At 40.5% G+C, this 17,957-nt stretch overlaps 1 pseudogene; it reads left to right on the top strand.

Annotated features, from left to right (window-relative positions):
* The first annotated feature begins 16,788 nt into the window (after positions 1 to 16,788).
* Positions 16,789 to 17,494, top strand: LOC139002039 (serine/arginine-rich splicing factor 3 pseudogene; annotated as a pseudogene).
* The last annotated feature ends 463 nt before the right edge of the window (positions 17,495 to 17,957 follow it).

Genomic DNA, 17,957 nt, shown 5'->3' with positions numbered 1-17,957 from the left:
CAGAGTCTCTTACCCTTTGAGACAGCATGGAAGGATCTGGTGAGTATTTTGCAAAGTGACAGAATCCAGTCAGAGAAAGACATGTACCACATGCTCTCACTCATATGTGGAATCTTATGAACAAAATAGATCCAGAGGCATAGAAGTATGGAACAGACTGTCAAATCTCAGAGGGAAGGGAGGATGGTGGATGGGAAGAGCTCAACCAAAGAACGTGTATGCATATAAATGCATAAACTATGAACACAGAAAATAGTGTGGTGAAGGCCTGGGATGGGGCGGGGTGGGATATAAAAGGTCAATGGGAGCCCGGGGCCGGGCGGCTTCACAGGGGAGTTTTCCCAAACATTCTAGGAAGAACTAAAACCTATCCTCCTCAGACTACTATAAAAAAATTCAAGAGGAAGGAACACTTCCAAGCTCATTCTATGAAGCCAGATCACCCGAATACTAAAACCAGATAAAGACAACACAATGAAAGAGAATTACAGGCCAATATCCCTCATGAACATAGATGCTAAAATCCTCAACAAAATCTAAGCAAATCAGATCCAGCAGTACATCAGAAAGATCATACACCATGACCAAGTATGATTTATCCCAGGGATGCAAGGATGGTACAATATCCACAAATCAATAAACGTGATACATCACATTAACAAATTGAGAGATAAAAATCATACTCATATCAATTGATGCAGAAAAAGCATTTGACAAAATCCAACACCCTTTCTTGATAAAAACTCTAAGCAAGGTGGGAATAGAAGGATCATACCTCAACATAATAAAAGCCATATATGAAAAACTGACAGCTAACATAATACTCGATGGGCAAAAACTAAAACAATTTTCCCTAAAAACAGGAACAAGACAGGGATGCCCACTCTTCCCACTCCTGTTTGACATAGTACTGGAAGTACTAGCCATTGTGATCAGACAAGAAGAAGAAACAAAAGGCATCCAAATTGGAGAAGAAGAAGTAAAACTGTCCTTATTCACAGATGACATGATACCGTACATAAAAAAACCTAAAGACTCCATCAAAAAATTATTAGACTTAATAAATGAATTTGGCAATGTAGCAGGATACAAAATTAACGCCAATAAATCTATGCACCAATAATGAACTTACAGAAAGAGAGACTAAAAAAGCAATCCCATTTACCATCGCACCAAAAATATTAAGATACCTAGGAATAAATTTGACTAAGGAGGTAAAAGACCTGTACGCGGAAAACTACAGGACACTGAAAAAAGAGATAGAGGAAGACATAAACAGATGGAAGAATATACCGTGTTCATGGATTGGTAGAATCAACATCATTTAAATGTCCATACTACCCAAAGCAATCTATAGATTCAATTCAATCCCCATTAAATTACCAACGGCATATTTCACAGACCAAGAACGAACTTTCCAAAAATTCATCTGGAATAAAAAAAGACCCCAAATAAATGCAGGAATCCTGAGAAAGAAGAACAAAGTAGATGGGATCTCAATACCAGATATCAACCTGTATTTCAAAGCCACTGTTCTCAGAACAGCCTGGTACTGGCACAAGAACAGACATATAGGCCAATGGAATAGAAGAGAACCCAGAAATTTACCCAAACCACTACACTCAATTAATATTCGACAAAGGAGGCATGAACATACAATAAAGTCAAGGCAGTCTCTTCAATAAATGGTGTTGGGAAAATTGGACATATACATGCAAAAAAATGAAACTAGGCCACCAACTTACACCATACAGAAAAATAAACTCAAAATGGATAAAGGACCTAAACATAAGATAATAAACCATAAAAATACTAGAGGAATCCACAGGCAACAAAATCTCAGACATATGCCGAAGCAATTTCTTCAATGATACTGCTCCTAGGACAGTGATGGCAAACCTTTTGAGCTCGGCGTGTCAGCATTTTGAAAAACCCTAACTTAACTCTTGTGCCGTGTCACATATAGAAATTTTTTGATATTTGCAATGATAGTAGAACAAAGATTTATATTTTTGATATGTATTTTATATATTTAAATGCCATTTAACAAAGAAAAATCAACCAAAAAAAATGAGTTCGCGTGTCAGTTTCGCCATCACTGTCCTAGGGCAATGGAAACTAAAGATAAAACAAACAAATTGGGACTACATCAAAATAAAAAGCTTTTGCACAGCAAAGGAAACCATAAACAAAACAACAAGAAAGCCCACTGCATGGGAGAACTTATTTGCTAATGTTATCACCAATAAGGGTTTAATCTCCAACATTTACAGGGAACTTATACAACTTAAAAAAAGGAAGATAAATAACCCAATCAAAAAATGGGCAACAGACCTAAATAGATACTTTTCGAAAGAAGATAGAAGAAAGGTCAAGAGACATATGAAAATATGCTCAAAGTCACTAATCATCTGAGAGATGCAAATCAAAATGACAATGAGGTACCATCTCACACCTGTCAGAATGGCTATCATCAACAAATTAACAAAGGACAAGTGCTTTCGAGGATGCAGAGAAAAAGGAACCCTTGTGCACTGCTGGTGGGAATGCAGAGTGGTGCAACCACTGTGGAGAATAGTATGGAATTTCCTCACAAAACTAAAAATGTAACTCTCATTTGACTCAGTGATCCCACTTCTAGGAATATATCCCAAGAAAACAGAAACAACAATCAGAAAGGATATATGCACCCATATGTTCATAGCAGCACAATTCACCATAGCTAAGATCTGGAAACAGCCTAAGGGCCCATCAGTAGATAAATGGATTAGAAAACTGTGGTACATCTACATGATGGAATACTATGCTGCTGTAAAAAAGAAGGAATTCTTACCATTTGCAACAGCATGGATGGAACTAGAGAGCATTATGCTAATGAAATAAACCAGTGAATGAAAGAAAAATACCACATGATCTCACTCATTTATGGATAATTAAGACCATTATAAACTGATGAGGAAAAATAGATACAGAGGCCGAGCAACATTGAACAGACTGTCAAACTACAGTGGGAAGGCCGGGGAGGGTTGGGGGGCAGGAGGGGATGGTAAGAGATCAACTGAAGGACTTGTATGCATTCATATAAGCATAACCAATGGACACAAGACACTGGGGGGTATGGGAGGCTAGGGGAGAAAAAAAGGAGACATATATAGTCTTTGTAATACTTTAAGCAATAAAATAATTTTTAAAAAAACAGTAGCAGAATTTAGGTCATTGAGTACTTTTATGGTATTCATCTTTTAATACTTTCAAACAATATTTGGTATATTTTGTTATAGTAAGGGCAAGACTTACATAAAGGCATTTTAAAATGTGTATGTAATTTATTGTTAATTAATTTATTAAAGTTTTTTAACCTGCTAATAAACTATTAACAAAGGAAAAAAATAAAAACCTGTGGTACATCTACATGTTGGAATACTACACTGCAGTAAAACAGAAGGAATTCTTACCATTTGCAGCAGCATGGATGGAACTGGAGAGCATTATGCTAAGTGAAATAAGCCACTCAGAGAAAGATAAATATCACAAGATCTCACTCATTTATGGAATATAATGAACAACATAAACTGGTAAACAAAAGCAGATCCAGAGACAGAGATGCATCAATCAGATCTTCAAACCTCAGAGGGAAGGTAGGGGAGGGTGGGGATAAGGGGGAGAGACCAACCAAAAGACTTATATGCAAACATATAGGCCTAACCAATGGACACAGACAACAGGTTGGTAAGGGCATGAGAGGGGGTATGGGGGGTAATGTGGGGATAAGGACACATATGTAATAACTTAATCAAAAATATTTTTAAAAAATAATAAGAGAGGTCAATGGGGGGGAAAAAGGAGGACAAATGTAATACTTTCAACTATAAAGTTTTAAAAAATACCAAATTAAAAACACCTAATATCAAAATTGGGTGGGGGGGAATCCATAAACTATAAAAGGAATATTGCTCTTTTTATATTTTTTAGCAATCTAGTCTTCATTTCAATAGGTATTAACTACTTTTTTTTAAAATGGGAAAAATATTATTTTCTAACTCAGACACCTATAATTCATAGCAACCTGGAAACCAAGTATTAATTTCTTTTACTGTATAGGTTAAGATGCTGCATTTTTTATTAGCCTGAAAACTATTTTACACACACACACACACACACACACACACACACACAGAAACTCCTCCCCATTCCTACTCCTCTAAATGTGCCCACTACATTCATTCATAGACAATCTACGAAGACGGGCAATAACAAGTTGCATCCTGGGATGTGTGCAAGTGAAACCAGGTAGTAGTACATGCTGAAATGTGTAGTTTGTTGCACATTTCATTAGTTCAGGGTATTAGAATAAAATGGAAGAGGAAAGGGAACACTCTCTATGGAGATCAGAATTGCATAGTGAAAATTTTTACTAAAAATTAAAATAGAATGCCAACTCGCCTTCTGACTTCAAATTTAAAAAAAAAATAAAAATCGCCGAAACCGGTTTGGCTCAGTGGATAGAGGGTCAGCCTGCGGACTGAAAGGTCCCAGGTTCGATTCTGGTCAAAGGCATGTACCTGGGTTGCGGGCACATCCCCAGTGGGAGATGTGCAGGAGGCAGCTGATCGATGTTTCTCTTTCATCAATGTTTCTAACTCTCTATCTCTCTTCCTTCCTTTCTGTAAAAAATCAATAAAATATATTTTAAAAAAATAAAAAAATAAAAATCAACTTTTTATTTAAAATAGAAAGTTGTATTATAGTATCCACAACAAAATCTTATAAAAACAACTTGACTTCATGTATGTACATACATTTTATATTTGTAATGCAATAATAATGTACTATGTACTGTAAAAATTTTGGCTTCTATAAAAGAGAAACAAAATAACAAGAGAGAGGGGAGAAAATGGCGGCGGTATAGACGGATGTGTCCCGTGCCTTGTCCCGGAGCAGATAGGGCGAGAAGCTGAACCCAGTAACATCTAGCACAAATAGGCAGAGGAAATTCAGCTGGGAGACAGTTTGCAGCTGGGAAAGGCAGAGGACTCCCAGAGAAAGGGGACTGTTGGAGACTGCGGCTGAAAACTCTCCAGGAACGGCTGGCTCAGCCACGGAGTCTGCGCCATCTTGAGTGGCTGTTTTCGGAAGCATATACATCCAGAGACCCTGCAACCACGGCATCCAGGATTTGGCTACTGACCCAGAAACACTGGATCTAAAGCAGCGCAAATACGTGGACTCAGAGGAGCCCTGCTCCTCCTCACGAAAAGGTAAGATTTCGCCATGATAAGGGTGCGGTTTGCAATTCAGGTTGGAGAGAGGAACGCGCTCGGGGGTAGTCTGCACCCCACGAGGTCTGCTGCCCTTGGGGCCAGTTTGATCCACGAGTGCAGAAGGGGTCTCACAGGGCTGCTGCCAGAAGGGAACGCTAAAAATAAGCCCATAGCTGGACTGGGTGCAAAAAGGCAGCCTCCGATTTTGCCAGTGAACCGGCTGCTTAGTGCCAGGGGAGAGAGGCTGTGCGGAAGAGACTGCACACAGAGCTGGACGGTGGAGGGTTGCGACAGCTCGTGCACCTCCTCAGGCCCTTTCTTTTCTCTCTCCCCCTTAAATCTTTGCATTTGATTATTAAACCCAATACATAGTATCGCCAAATTGGGGTCACTTGCAGAGACTGCAGGGAAAAGTTGTTTTTGTGGAACCTGGGAATCAGAGCTGGGAGTAACAATCAAAGAAGCAGCTCTGTGGCAGAAACAGCTCTCCCAAACTACTGGCTAAAGAGGACTTATAGACTCAGAGGTCAATCCAGAAACACGGCCACCCGGAGTCTGAACCACAAACGGACTCTTCTGTAAACACAAATAAAGGCAGTCTGGGAAACAAATACAGCCTGCTTTAAAATCAGGACTGTGGTTTACAACACAGAGGAACAGTGTATCGCAGGGAACTTCAAAACTCTCCTGAATACCTGACAGGACTAAGGCGTGTCAAACAGAAGAGTAGAGGAACTGAAGGACCTTCACTACTGCACATTTTTATTTTTTTTAAATTTTTCAACCCTCTGGAGGGAATGGCTGCCCCAGTCCTGGGCCCAGGGGTGTCTCAGCACTCAATTCGCTGCCACCTCCCCAAGCTCCCCCTCTCTCCTCAGTCTCTCCCCAGATTCCACTCGTCCGCACCTTCGCCCTCTCTTCAGCACAGTGAAGTGTAGGAATATCAGTATGGTGCCAATTCTTCTGCTAAAAAACAAAGCGCAGAAATGGGAAAATGCCTTACATTCACGGAGTAGGAAAAGAAAGGACATGTGGTGCTGAAGTTCAAGTGGAAAGGACACGAGCCTGCAGAGCAAAGATGTAACATCTATACAACTGGGAAAAATGTTTCTAGAAACAAGGTAGGAGAGAAACCAAGATGGTGGCATAGGTTAACGCCAGAGTTTGCTGCCTCAAACAACCACTTCAAAAATACAACTAAAAGACGGAATGGATATCATCCAGAACCACAGGAAGGCTGGCTGAATGGAAGTTCTACAACTAGGAGAAACCGAGAATCAGAGGAGGCACAGTGCTGAAGTAAAATACTAAGGTGCGGAGGGCGTGCAGTGTGGGCTGGTGGCTGAGAGCGTGGTTGTCTGTTTCAATCCTGAGGGAGCCTCAGACTCTGAGCTCCAGATCCGGGCGAGTCTCTAGGGACCCAGACTCAAACGGGAGAAGCAGGACTGTCTGGCTATGGTCCCTCCGAGGTTTGCAGCGGTTGCTGGGACAGAGAGGCAGAGCCCCTGGGGACGGACTGAGAGCAGCCATAACTGCTCCCACCTCCGCCCTGTTGATCCAGTGGGACCAGCCCCGCCCAAGCCCTGCACAGAGGCATTTGCCGGATAGCCCCAGGCAAAGGCTAGCTTAGCACCTCCCTAGAGGACACAAGTTTTTCCACTGCAGACACAGCTGATTACCACAGCCAGTCCACCTGGAGGTCAAATCCCTCTAGTATTAACTACAACAATCAAGGCTTAACTACAAGACTGCGCACAAAGACCACTAGGGGGTGTACGAAGAAAGCGTAAAAAATGCAGAGACAAAGAAACAGGACAAAACTATCAAGGGAGGATATTGAGTTCAGAACCACACTTTTGAGGTCTCTCAAGAGGCTTCTAGAGTCTGTCGATAAACTTGATGAGATGTACAGGAAATCTAATGAGACCCTCGATGGTGTGATAAAGAACCATCTAGAAAGTAAGCATACACTGACTGAAATAAAGAATATTATACAGACTCCCAACAGCAGACCAGAGGAGCGCAAGAATCAAGTCAAAGATTTGAAATGCGAAGAAGCTAGAAACACCCAACCAGAAAAGCAAAATGAAAAAAGAACCCAAAAATACGAAGATAGTGTAAGGAGCCTCTGTGACAGCTTCAAACATACTAACATCAGAATTATAGGGGTACCAGAAGATGAGAGAGAGCAAGATATTGAAAACCTATTTGAAGAAATAATGACAGAAAACTTCCCCCACCTGGTGAAAGAAATAGACTTACAGGTCCAGGAAGCGCAGAGAACCCCAAACAAAAGGAATCCAAAGAGGACCACACCAAGACACATCATCATTAAAATGCCAAGAGCAAAAGACAAAGAGAGAATCTTAAAAGCAGCAAGAGAAAGAAACTCAGTTACCTACAAGGGAATACCCATACGACTGTCAGCTGATTTCTCAACAGAAACTTTGCAGGCCAGAAGGGAGTGGCAAGAAATATTCAAAGTGATGAATAGCAAGAACCTACAACCAAGATTACTTTATCCAGCAAAGCTATCATTCAGAATTGAAGGTCAGATAAAGAGCTTCACAGATAAGGAAAAGCTAAAGGAGTTCATCACCACCAAACCAGTATTATATGAAATGCTGAAAGGTATCCTTTAAGAAGAGGAAGAAGAAGAAAAAGGTAAAGATACAAATTATGAACAACAAATATGCATCTATCAACAAGTGAAACTAAGAATCAAATGAATAAATAACCTGATGTACAGAATGAACTGGTGATTATAATAGAATCAGGGACATAGAAAGGGAATGGACTGACTATTCTTGGGGGGAAAAGGGGTGTGGGAGATGCGGGAAGATACTGGAAAAAAATCGTGCACCTATGGATGAGGACAGTGGGTGGGGAGTGAGGGCGGAGGGTGGGGTGGGAGCTGGTAGGAGGGGAGTTATGGGGGGAAAAAAGAGGAACAAATGTAATAATCTGAAAAATAAAGATTTAATAAAAAAAAATAAAATAAAATAAAAATAAAATTTTTCACCCTTTCCTTAACTAATTTTTTTTCTTTTTTCATCACCTGATTTTATCTTTTTAATTACTACATTTTTATTTTAACCAGTATTATTACTAGTACCATTTTACCTTTTTTAAAAAATGTTATTTTATTTTTATAATTTCATTATCATTATACTAGAGACCCAGTGCACAAAAATTTGTGCACTCGGGGAGGAAGGGGGGATCCCTCAGCCCGGCCTGTGCCTTCTCGCAGTCTGGGACCCCTCGGGAGATAACGACCTGCTGGCTTAGGCCTGCTCCTGGGTGGCAGAGGGCAGGCCCAATCCCTAGGTGCAGCCCCTGGTCGGGCTCAGAGCAGGGCTGATTGGGGAGTTGTGATGCCACCCTCAGTCACGCTCAGGGTAGGGCTGATTGGGGGGTTGGGGCACCGCCCCCTATAACACTCAAGGCAGGGTCAATGGGGAGGTTGTGGCCCCACCCCCTGTGATGCACAGAGCAGGGCCAATCAGGGGTTTGGGGCACTGCCCCCTGTCACTCACAGAGCAGGGCCAATCAGGGGGTTGGGGCACTGCCCCCGCCCCCTGTCACTCACAGAGCAGGGCCCATCAGGGGGCTGGGGAGCTCCCCCGTCATGCATAGAGTAGGGCCAATAGGGGAGTTAGGGCACCGCCCCCTGTCACAGAGCAGGGCGGATCAGGGGGTTGGGGAACCACCACTGTCACACTCAGGGCAGGGCCGATGGGGAGGTTATGGCTCTACCCCGTCACAGACAGAGCAGGGCCCGTGGGGGCGGGGGGGGTTGGGGCGCCACCCCCTGTCACACACAGAGCAGAGCTGATCAGGGGGTTGGGATGCCGCACCCTGTCACACACAGAGCTGCAGGGCGATCAGGGGGTTTGGGCGCTGCCCCCTGTCATGCTGATCTGGTGCCAGGAGACCTCTTGGCTCCGCTGATCCCGGTGCTGGGAGGCATATTACCCATTTACTATATAGAATAGAGGCCTGGGGGCCGGCTGATTTGCCCTGGAGGGTGTCCTGGATCAGGGTGGGGGTCCCCACTGGGGTGCCTGGCCAGCCTGGATGAGGGGATGATGGCTGTTTGCAGCTGGTCACACACCCTTCAGGGTGGGGGTCCCCACTGGGGTGCCTGGCCAGTCTGGGTGAGGGGCTGAGGGCTGCTTTGAGGCTGCAAGTTTTGACTGAAGCTCCCAACCGCTCCTTTTTTTCTTTTTTTTTTTTCTTCTGGGCCAGCTTTAACTCTGGCTCTAGCTCTGAGGCTTCCGCTGCTGGTTTGTTTGCCGTTCTATAATCGAAACAATGTATAACTTCAGCTCTGAGATCCCAGCCGGCTATATTTGTTACAAAGTTTCAAATTGCCAGCTCAGAGGCCGGCAGCGCAGGCGGGGAACGTTGGAGTCTGCAGTCACGGGAGCAAGCAAGCCTCATGTTCGCTTCCAGCTGCCTGGCTGCCGGCCGCCATCTTGGCTGACAATTAATTTGCATAAGGATTTGCTGATTAACCAATGGGAAGGGTACCGGTCGTATGCTAATTACCATCTTTCTCTTTTATTAGTGTAGATTTTTCTTTATCTTATTTTGGGATTAGTGTTCTAAATTCTATTTTCATCTTTCCTTTAGCATCAATTTACTCTACCTCAACTTTACCTTTACACCAAAACTCTCCTCCTCACTTTTCCCCTTTTGTTGTCCTGTTTCTCTTACCCTATTCCTGCTTTAGATTTTCCCTATTCCTTCTTTTTACCCCTGTTAAAATTTCACCCTACTTATATATCTAATTTCTAATCCCCTGCTCTAAATCCATATACACCTCTCTCTTCTCTTTCTTCATTATCCAAATTTTTTTTCTCTCTGTCATTTGGTTGTTGTTTACATGATTGTTCAGTATACTGGGTGTTTTTTTTATGCTTGTTTGTGAGATTGTTTTGCTTTTTATTTTTATTATTTTTCTGTTTGTTTTTGTTTTCTTTTCTGTTTCTGTTTGTTTGTTTGTTTTTGTTCTCCTGTTTTCCCTCTCCTCACTTGATATCAATTGTTGTTTGTAGTTTGCATTCTGTTGCTGGAATTTGTTGGGATTAGTGGCCGTTCTATTGGAGTTTTCTCCACATATAAATAGTTTCTTCCCCTCTTCTATTTCATTCTCTTTCTTTTCTTTCTTACTTTTTTCCCCCTTTTCCCAATTTCATTTTTGCACTCCTTTTTTTCTCTTTTTTCTTTTTCTCTTCTTTCTTCCTTATCCCCTAATTCTCTTTGATCTGTTGGTCACCTTTATTTGGGGTTATTAGTATCATGAATGCATTTGTGTTCAGTGCCTTGTGCTTTGTGCCTTGTTGTGTTGTATTTTTTGCCTTTAAATCAATGCAGCAGAGAGAGAACTACATAACCAAACACCTGGAAAAGAGAGATCATGGGGAGACAAAGAAACAGCCCGCATATGAAAGAAAAACAGGCATCACCAGAAAAGGAAGTAAACAAAATAGAGGCAATGGAGGCAAGCAACCTATCAGAGAAAGAATTCAGAGAAATGGTCATAAGGTGGATGAAAATAATGGAAGACAAATTCAACAATATGTGCAAGAACCAAGAGGAAATGAGGAAGAACCAAGAAGAAATGAAAAATGACATCACTGCTATAAAGAACTCAGTAGAAAGCATCAGCAGTAGACTAGAAGAAGCAGAGGACCGCATCAGTGAGCTAGAATACAAGGTAGGAAAAAATACCCAAGCAGAGCAGCTTCTAGAAAAAAAAAATTAAAAAGCAGGAGGAGAGCCTGAGAGAACTTTCGGACAGCACAGAATGGAACAACATCCGCATAATAGGGGTGCCAGAAGGAGAGGAAACTGAGCAAGGAATAGAAAACCTGTTTGAAAAAATAATGACAGAAAACTTCCCTAAAATAGGAAGAAAAAGCTCACACAAATCCAAGAAGCTCACAGAGTCTCAAACAAAATGAACCCCAAAAGACCAAAGCCAAGGCATATTATAATTAAATTGGCAAACACTAACAACAAAGCAAAATCTTTTTTTTTTTTTTTTTTTTAAGTGTGGGAAACTGTTTATTTTCCAAAGTAAAATGAAAAGCTGACAAAAGGCAATTAACTTTACAAATAAGCAGGAAAAATGGTGGCATTTCATGGCATGCAGGTTGTGGACCTTTGAGTGACATAAAATTCTCCTAAAAACATTCTGTGCCATTAATTGAATAAGCTCTAAGGGAGGGAATGACTGCCCAGCACACTCTAGAACAGCGTTTCTCAACCTGTAGGTCTCGACCCCTTTGGGGGTCAAACGACCCTTTCACAGGGGTCGCCTAAGACCATCGGAAAACATATATAATTACATATTGTTTTTGTGATTAATCACTATGCTTTATTTTTTTTTTATTTTTTTTTTCGCTAAAAGTATTACAAAGTGTATTACATAAGTGTCCTTTTTTCCCCCCCGCCCTTGACAGACCCCTGCCCTCCCTTACCCCCCAGTGTCTTATGTCCATTAGTTATGGTTATATGGATGCATACAAGTCCTTCGGTTGATCTCTTAATCCCCTCCCTCCTCCCCACCAACCCTCCCTGGCCTTCCCACTGCAGTTTGACAATCAGTTTGAGGCAGCTCTGCCTCTGTATCTATTATTGTTCAAAAGTTTGTAATGGTCTTTATTATCCATGAATGAGTGAGATCATGTGGTATTTTTCCTTCATTGACTGGCTTATTTCACTTAGCATAATGCTCTCCAGTTCCATCCATGCTGTTGCAAATGGTAAGAATTCCTTCTTTTTTACAGCAGCATAGTATTCCATCGTGTAGATGTACCACAGTTTTCTAATCCATTCATCTACTGATGGGCACTTAGGCTGTTTCCAGATCTTAGCTATGGTGAATTGTGCTGCTATGAACATCGGGGTGCATATATCCTTTCTGATTGGTGTTTCTGGTTTCTTGGGATATATTCCTAGAAGTGGGATCACAGGGTCAAATGGGAGTTCCATTTCCAATTTTTTGAGGAACCTCCATACTGCCTTCCATAGTGGCTGCACCAGTCTGCATTCCCACCAGCAGTGCACAAGTGTTCCTTTTTCTCCACATCCTCTCCAGCACTTGTCGTTTGTTGATTTGTTGATGATGGCCATTCTGACAGGTGTGAGATGGTACCTCATTGTTGTTTTGATTTGCATCTCTCGGATGATTAGTGACTTTGAGCATGTTTTCATATGTCTCTTGGCTTTCTGAATGTCCTCTTTTGAAAGGTGTCTATTTAGATCCTTTGCCCATTTTTTGATTGGATTGTTTATCTTCTTTTTGTTAAGTTGTATGAGTTCCCTATAAATTTTGGAGATTAAGCCCTTATCAGATATGACCTTGGCAAATATGTTTTCCCACGAGGTGGGTTTTCTTGTTGTTTTGTTGATGGTTTCTTTTGCTGTGCAGAAGCTTTTTATTTTGATGTAGTCCCATTTGTTCAGTTTCTCTTTAGTTTCAACTGCCCTAGGAGCTGTATCAGTGAAGAAATTGTTTTGGCATATGTCTGAGATTTTGCTGCCTTTGTATTCTTCTAGAATTTTTATGGTTTCCTGTCGTACATTTAAGTCCTTTATCCATTTTGAGTTTATTCTTGTGTATGGTGTAAGTTGGTGGTCTAGTTTCATTTTCTTGCATATATCTGTCCAATTTTCCCAACACCATTTATTGAAGAGACTATCTTGGCTCCATTGTATGTTCATGCCTCCTTTGTCAAAAATTAATTGAGCATATTGGTTCGGGCTAATTTCTGGACTCTCTATTCTATTCCACTGATCTATATGTCTGTTCTTGTGCCAGTACCAGGCAGTTTTGAGAACAGTGGCTAACAAAGCAAAATCTTAAGAGCGGCCAGAGAAAGACAAAAAATTACCACAAAGGATCGCCCATCAGGCTAGCGACTGATTTCTCAACAGAAACGCATCAGGCAAGAAGGGAATGGAATGAAATATACAAAGTCATGCAAAGGAAGGGTCTGAATCCAAGAATACTATACCCAGCAAGGCTATCAATAAAAATTGAGGGTGAAATCAGGAGCTTCACGGACAAAAAAGACTACGGGAATTTATTACCACCAAACCAGCAATGCAAGAAATGCTAAAGGGTCTACTGTTAAAAGAAAAAATAGGAAACGAAGAAGGAACACAGGGATAAAGAATAAAAATGGCGACAAACTAGTATTTATCAATAATAACTTTAAATATAAATGGATTAAATGCCTCAAACAAAAGACAAGGGGAAACTGAGTGGATTAGAAAACATGACGCATATATCTGCTGACTACAGGAAACTCACCTCAGAAAAAAAGTCGCACACAGACTGATGGTGCAGGGACAGAAAAAGGTTTTTCAGGCAACTGGAAATTAAAAAAAAGCTGGGGTAGCAATACTTATATCAGACAAATTAGATCTCAAAGTGAAGAACATAAAAAGAGATAAGGAAGGCCACTTCATAATACTAAAGGGAGCAATCAAACAGGAAGATATAACTTTGGCAAACATATACACACCCAATATAGGAGCACCAAAATACATAAGAAAGCTTCTGGAGGGGATCAAGGGAGAGATTGACAGCAATAAAATCATAGTAGGGGACTTTAACACCACACTATCACCATTGGACAAATACTCTAAACAAAAAATCAACAAAGAATCATCAATCCTAAATGACTCACTAGATCAGATGGAATTAATTGACATCTTTAGAACATTTCATCCAAAAGCCACAGAATATACATTCTTCTCAAGTGCACATGGGTCATTTTCAAAGATAGATCATATATTGGGTCACAGACAAAGACTCTTCAAATTCAAGAAAATTGAAATCATATCAAGCATCTTCTCAGATCACAATGGCATAAAACTGGAAATCAACTACAATAAAAACAATCCAAAAAAATCAAACACATGGAAACTAAATAGTATGCTATTAAACAATGAATGGGTTACCAGAAAGATCAAAGAAGAAATAAAAAACATCATGGCAACAAACGACAATGAAAACACAACAATCCAAAACCTATGGGATACAGCGAAAGCAGTCTTGAGAGGGAAGTTCATAGCTCTACAAGCCTACTGCAAAAAACAAGAAACAATGATAATAAATTACTTAACCCTACAGCTCAAATAGTTAGAAAGAGAGCAACAAGAAAAGCCCAGTGTAAACAGAAGGAAAGAAATGATAAATATCAGAATGGAGATAGATGACATAGAGACCAAAAAAAAAAAAAAAAAAAAACCAATACAAAAGATCAATAAATCCAAGAGCTGGTTCTTTGAAAGGATAAACAACATTGATGAACCCCTAGCAAGGCTCACCACGAAACAAAGAGAGAGGACCCAAATAAACAAAATCAGAAATGAAAGAGGAGAAATAACAACAGACCCCACAGAAATACAAAGGATTGTTAAAAAAAAATACTATGAACAACTCTACTCCAACAAACTAGACAACCTGGAAAATTTGGACATATTCCTAGAAAAATACAACCTTCCAAAACTTAATCAGGAAGAATCTAAAAATCTCAATAGGCCAATAACTGTGGAAGAAATTGAAGCAGTCATCAAAAAGCTTCCAGCAAACAAAACCCTGGGGCCAGACGGCTTCACAGGGGAGTTTTACTAAACATTCACTGAAGAACTAAAACCTATCCTCCTCAGAGTACTACAAAATATTCAAGAGGAAGGAACACTTCCAAGCTCATTCTATGAAGCCAGCATCACCCTAATACCAAAATCAGGTAAAGACAACACAATGAAAGAGAATTACAAGCAATATCCCTCATGAACATAGATGCCAAAATCCTCAACAAAATCTTAGCAAATCGGATCCAGCAGTACATCCGACAGATCATACACCATGACCAAGTATGATTTATCCCAGGGATGCAAGGATGGTACAATATCCGAAAATCAATAAACATGATACATCACACAAACAAATTGAAAGAAAAAAACCACATAGTCATATCAATTGATGCAGAAAAAACATTTGACAAAATCCAACACCCTTTCTTGATAAAAACTCTCAGCAAGGTAGGAATAGAAGGATCATACCTCAACATAATAAAATCCATATATGACAAACCCACAGCCAACATCATAATCAATGGGCAAAAAATTAAAACCATTTCCCCCAAAACAGGAGCAAGACAGGGATGCTCCCTCTCACCACTCCTGTTCAACATAGTACTGGAAGTACTAGCCATTGCGATCAGACAAGAAGAAGAAATAAAAGGCATCTGAATTGGAAAAGAAGTAAAACTGTCCTTATTTGCAGATGACATGATACTGTACATAGAGAATCCTAAAGACTACATCAAAAAATTATTAGACTTAATAAATGAATTCGGCAATGTAGCAGGATACAAAATTAATGCCAAGAAATCTATGGCATTTCTTTACACCAATAGTGAACATACAGAAAGTGAGACTAAAAAAGCAATCCCATTTACCATCACACCAAAAAAATTAAGATACCTAGGAAAAAATTAAATTAAGGAGGTAAAAGTCTTATATGCGAAAAACTACAGGACACTGAAAAAAGAGATAGAGGAAGACATAAACAGATGGAAGAACATACCATGTTCATGGATTGGTAGAATCAACATTATCAAAATGTCCATATTACCCAAAGCAATCTATAGATTCAATGCAATCCCCATTCAATTACCAATGGCATATTTCACAGATCTAGAACGAACGCTCCAAAAATTCATCTGGAATAAAAAGACCTCAAATAGCTGCAGCAATCCTGAAAAAGAAGAACAAAGTAGGTGGAATCTCAATACCAGATATCAAACTGTATTACAAAGCCACTGTTCTTAAAACAGCATGGTACTGGCCCAAGAACAGACATATAGATCAATGGAATAGAATAGAGAACCCAGAAATCAATCCAAACCACTATGCCTAATTAATATTCAACAAAGGAGGCAAGAGCATACAATGGAGTCAAGTCAATCTCTTCAATAAATGGTGTTGGGAAAATTGGACAGATACATGCAAAAAGATGAAACTAGACCACCAACTCACACCATACACAAAAATAAACTCAAAATGGATAAAAGGCTTAAATGTAAGACTGGGAACCATAAAAATACTAGAGAAATCCACAGGCAGTGAAATCGGAAACATATGCCGAAGGAATTTCTACTCTGATACTGCTCCTAGGGCAATGGAAACTAAAAAGAAAATAAACAAATGGGGCTACATCAAAATAAAAAGCTTTTTCTCAGCAAAGAAAACCATCAACAAAACAACAAGAAGGCCCACTGCATGGGAGAACATATTTGCCAACGATATCACTGATAAGGGTTTAATCTCCTACATTTACAGGGAACTCATGCAACTTAACAATAGGAAGATAAACAATCCAATAAAAAAATGGGCAACGGGGCCATTTCCGGATGCCGGGGAGGTGCGGGGACCTGTGGAGCCGGGCAGAGGGGAGCCGAGGAGCTGTCCGAGGGTGTGTGGACTTCAGCCACCACGTTTCTCACTCCAGATCTCGAAATGCATCGTGATTCTTGTCCATTGGATTGTAAGGTTTATGTGGGAAATCTTGGGAACAACAGTAACAAGACTGAGTTGGAACAGGCTTTTGGCTATAATGGGCCACTCAGGAGTGTGTGGGTTGCTAGAAACCCTCCCGGCTTTGCTTTTGTGGAGTTTGAAGATCCCCGAGATGCAGCCGATGCTGTCCGAGAGCTAGATGGGAGAACACTATGTGGCTGCCGAGTATGAGTGGAACTGTCGAATGGTGAAAAGAGAAGTTGAAATCGAGGCCCGCCTCCCTCTTGGGGTCGTCGCCCTCAAGATGATTATAGGCGAAGGAGTCCTCCACCTCGCCGCAGATCTCCAAGACAGAGAAGCTTCTCCCGTAGCTGGAGCAGGTCCCTTTCCAGAGATAGGAGAAGAGAGAGATCACTGTCTCGGGAGAGAAATCATAAGCCGTCTTGATCCTTCTCTAGGTCTCGGAGCCGATCTAGGTCAAATGAAAGGAAATAGATGACCAGTTTGCAAGGTGAGTGGTGTACAGGAAATAACTTCATTTGACAGATGTATGTACAGAAAATTTATGTTTTGTTTGAGACTTCATAAGCTTGGTGCATTTTTAAGATGTTTTAGCTGTTCACATTTGTTTGTCTTGGAACAGTGACACACAAAGATGTAATTCTCTATGGTTTGAAATGGATCATATGAGGCATATAATATCAAGAATTGTTACTTTACAATGTTCCCTTAAGAAAAATTGAATTTGCTTTGAACTTCAGTCTTGCATAGACTGATAATAAACCTCTTAACTTCTGCCCAGCTAAAGTGTGATGTTGAATATTGTGGAAACAAAACTGGCAAAAATTTGATTTAAGACTTTCCATAGCTGTGACCTAATATGCAGCTGTAGTTGGACAGGCAGTCTTCAAAAGTTGCTGTGAACACAAGCCAGCAGCTAAAAATTAAAGCTGCACCCTTAAACTAGATTAGAGGTTTAAAAAAATCCAACTAGTCTTTACACTGGGCAGATGTTGTCCAGTTAGTGTAGAATCTAAGAAGTTTTAAGAAAGTTAGTTTACCTTTGTTTTCGGTCATAAATTTCTTAAGTGATTGCTATATATGAATACATGGCTATTGGTAAGATTCTTCACTTGGAAGTTTGATACTATT

The sequence above is a fragment of the Myotis yumanensis genome, unplaced genomic scaffold, assembly GCF_028538775.1.
Source record: "Myotis yumanensis isolate MYYU_CA2020_CCGP unplaced genomic scaffold, mMyoYum1.0.hap1 SCAF_2, whole genome shotgun sequence".
Classification (NCBI taxonomy): Eukaryota; Metazoa; Chordata; class Mammalia; order Chiroptera; family Vespertilionidae; genus Myotis; species Myotis yumanensis.
Note: the sequence above shows the minus strand (reverse complement) of the source record. Positions and strands in the feature narration are given on the sequence as shown.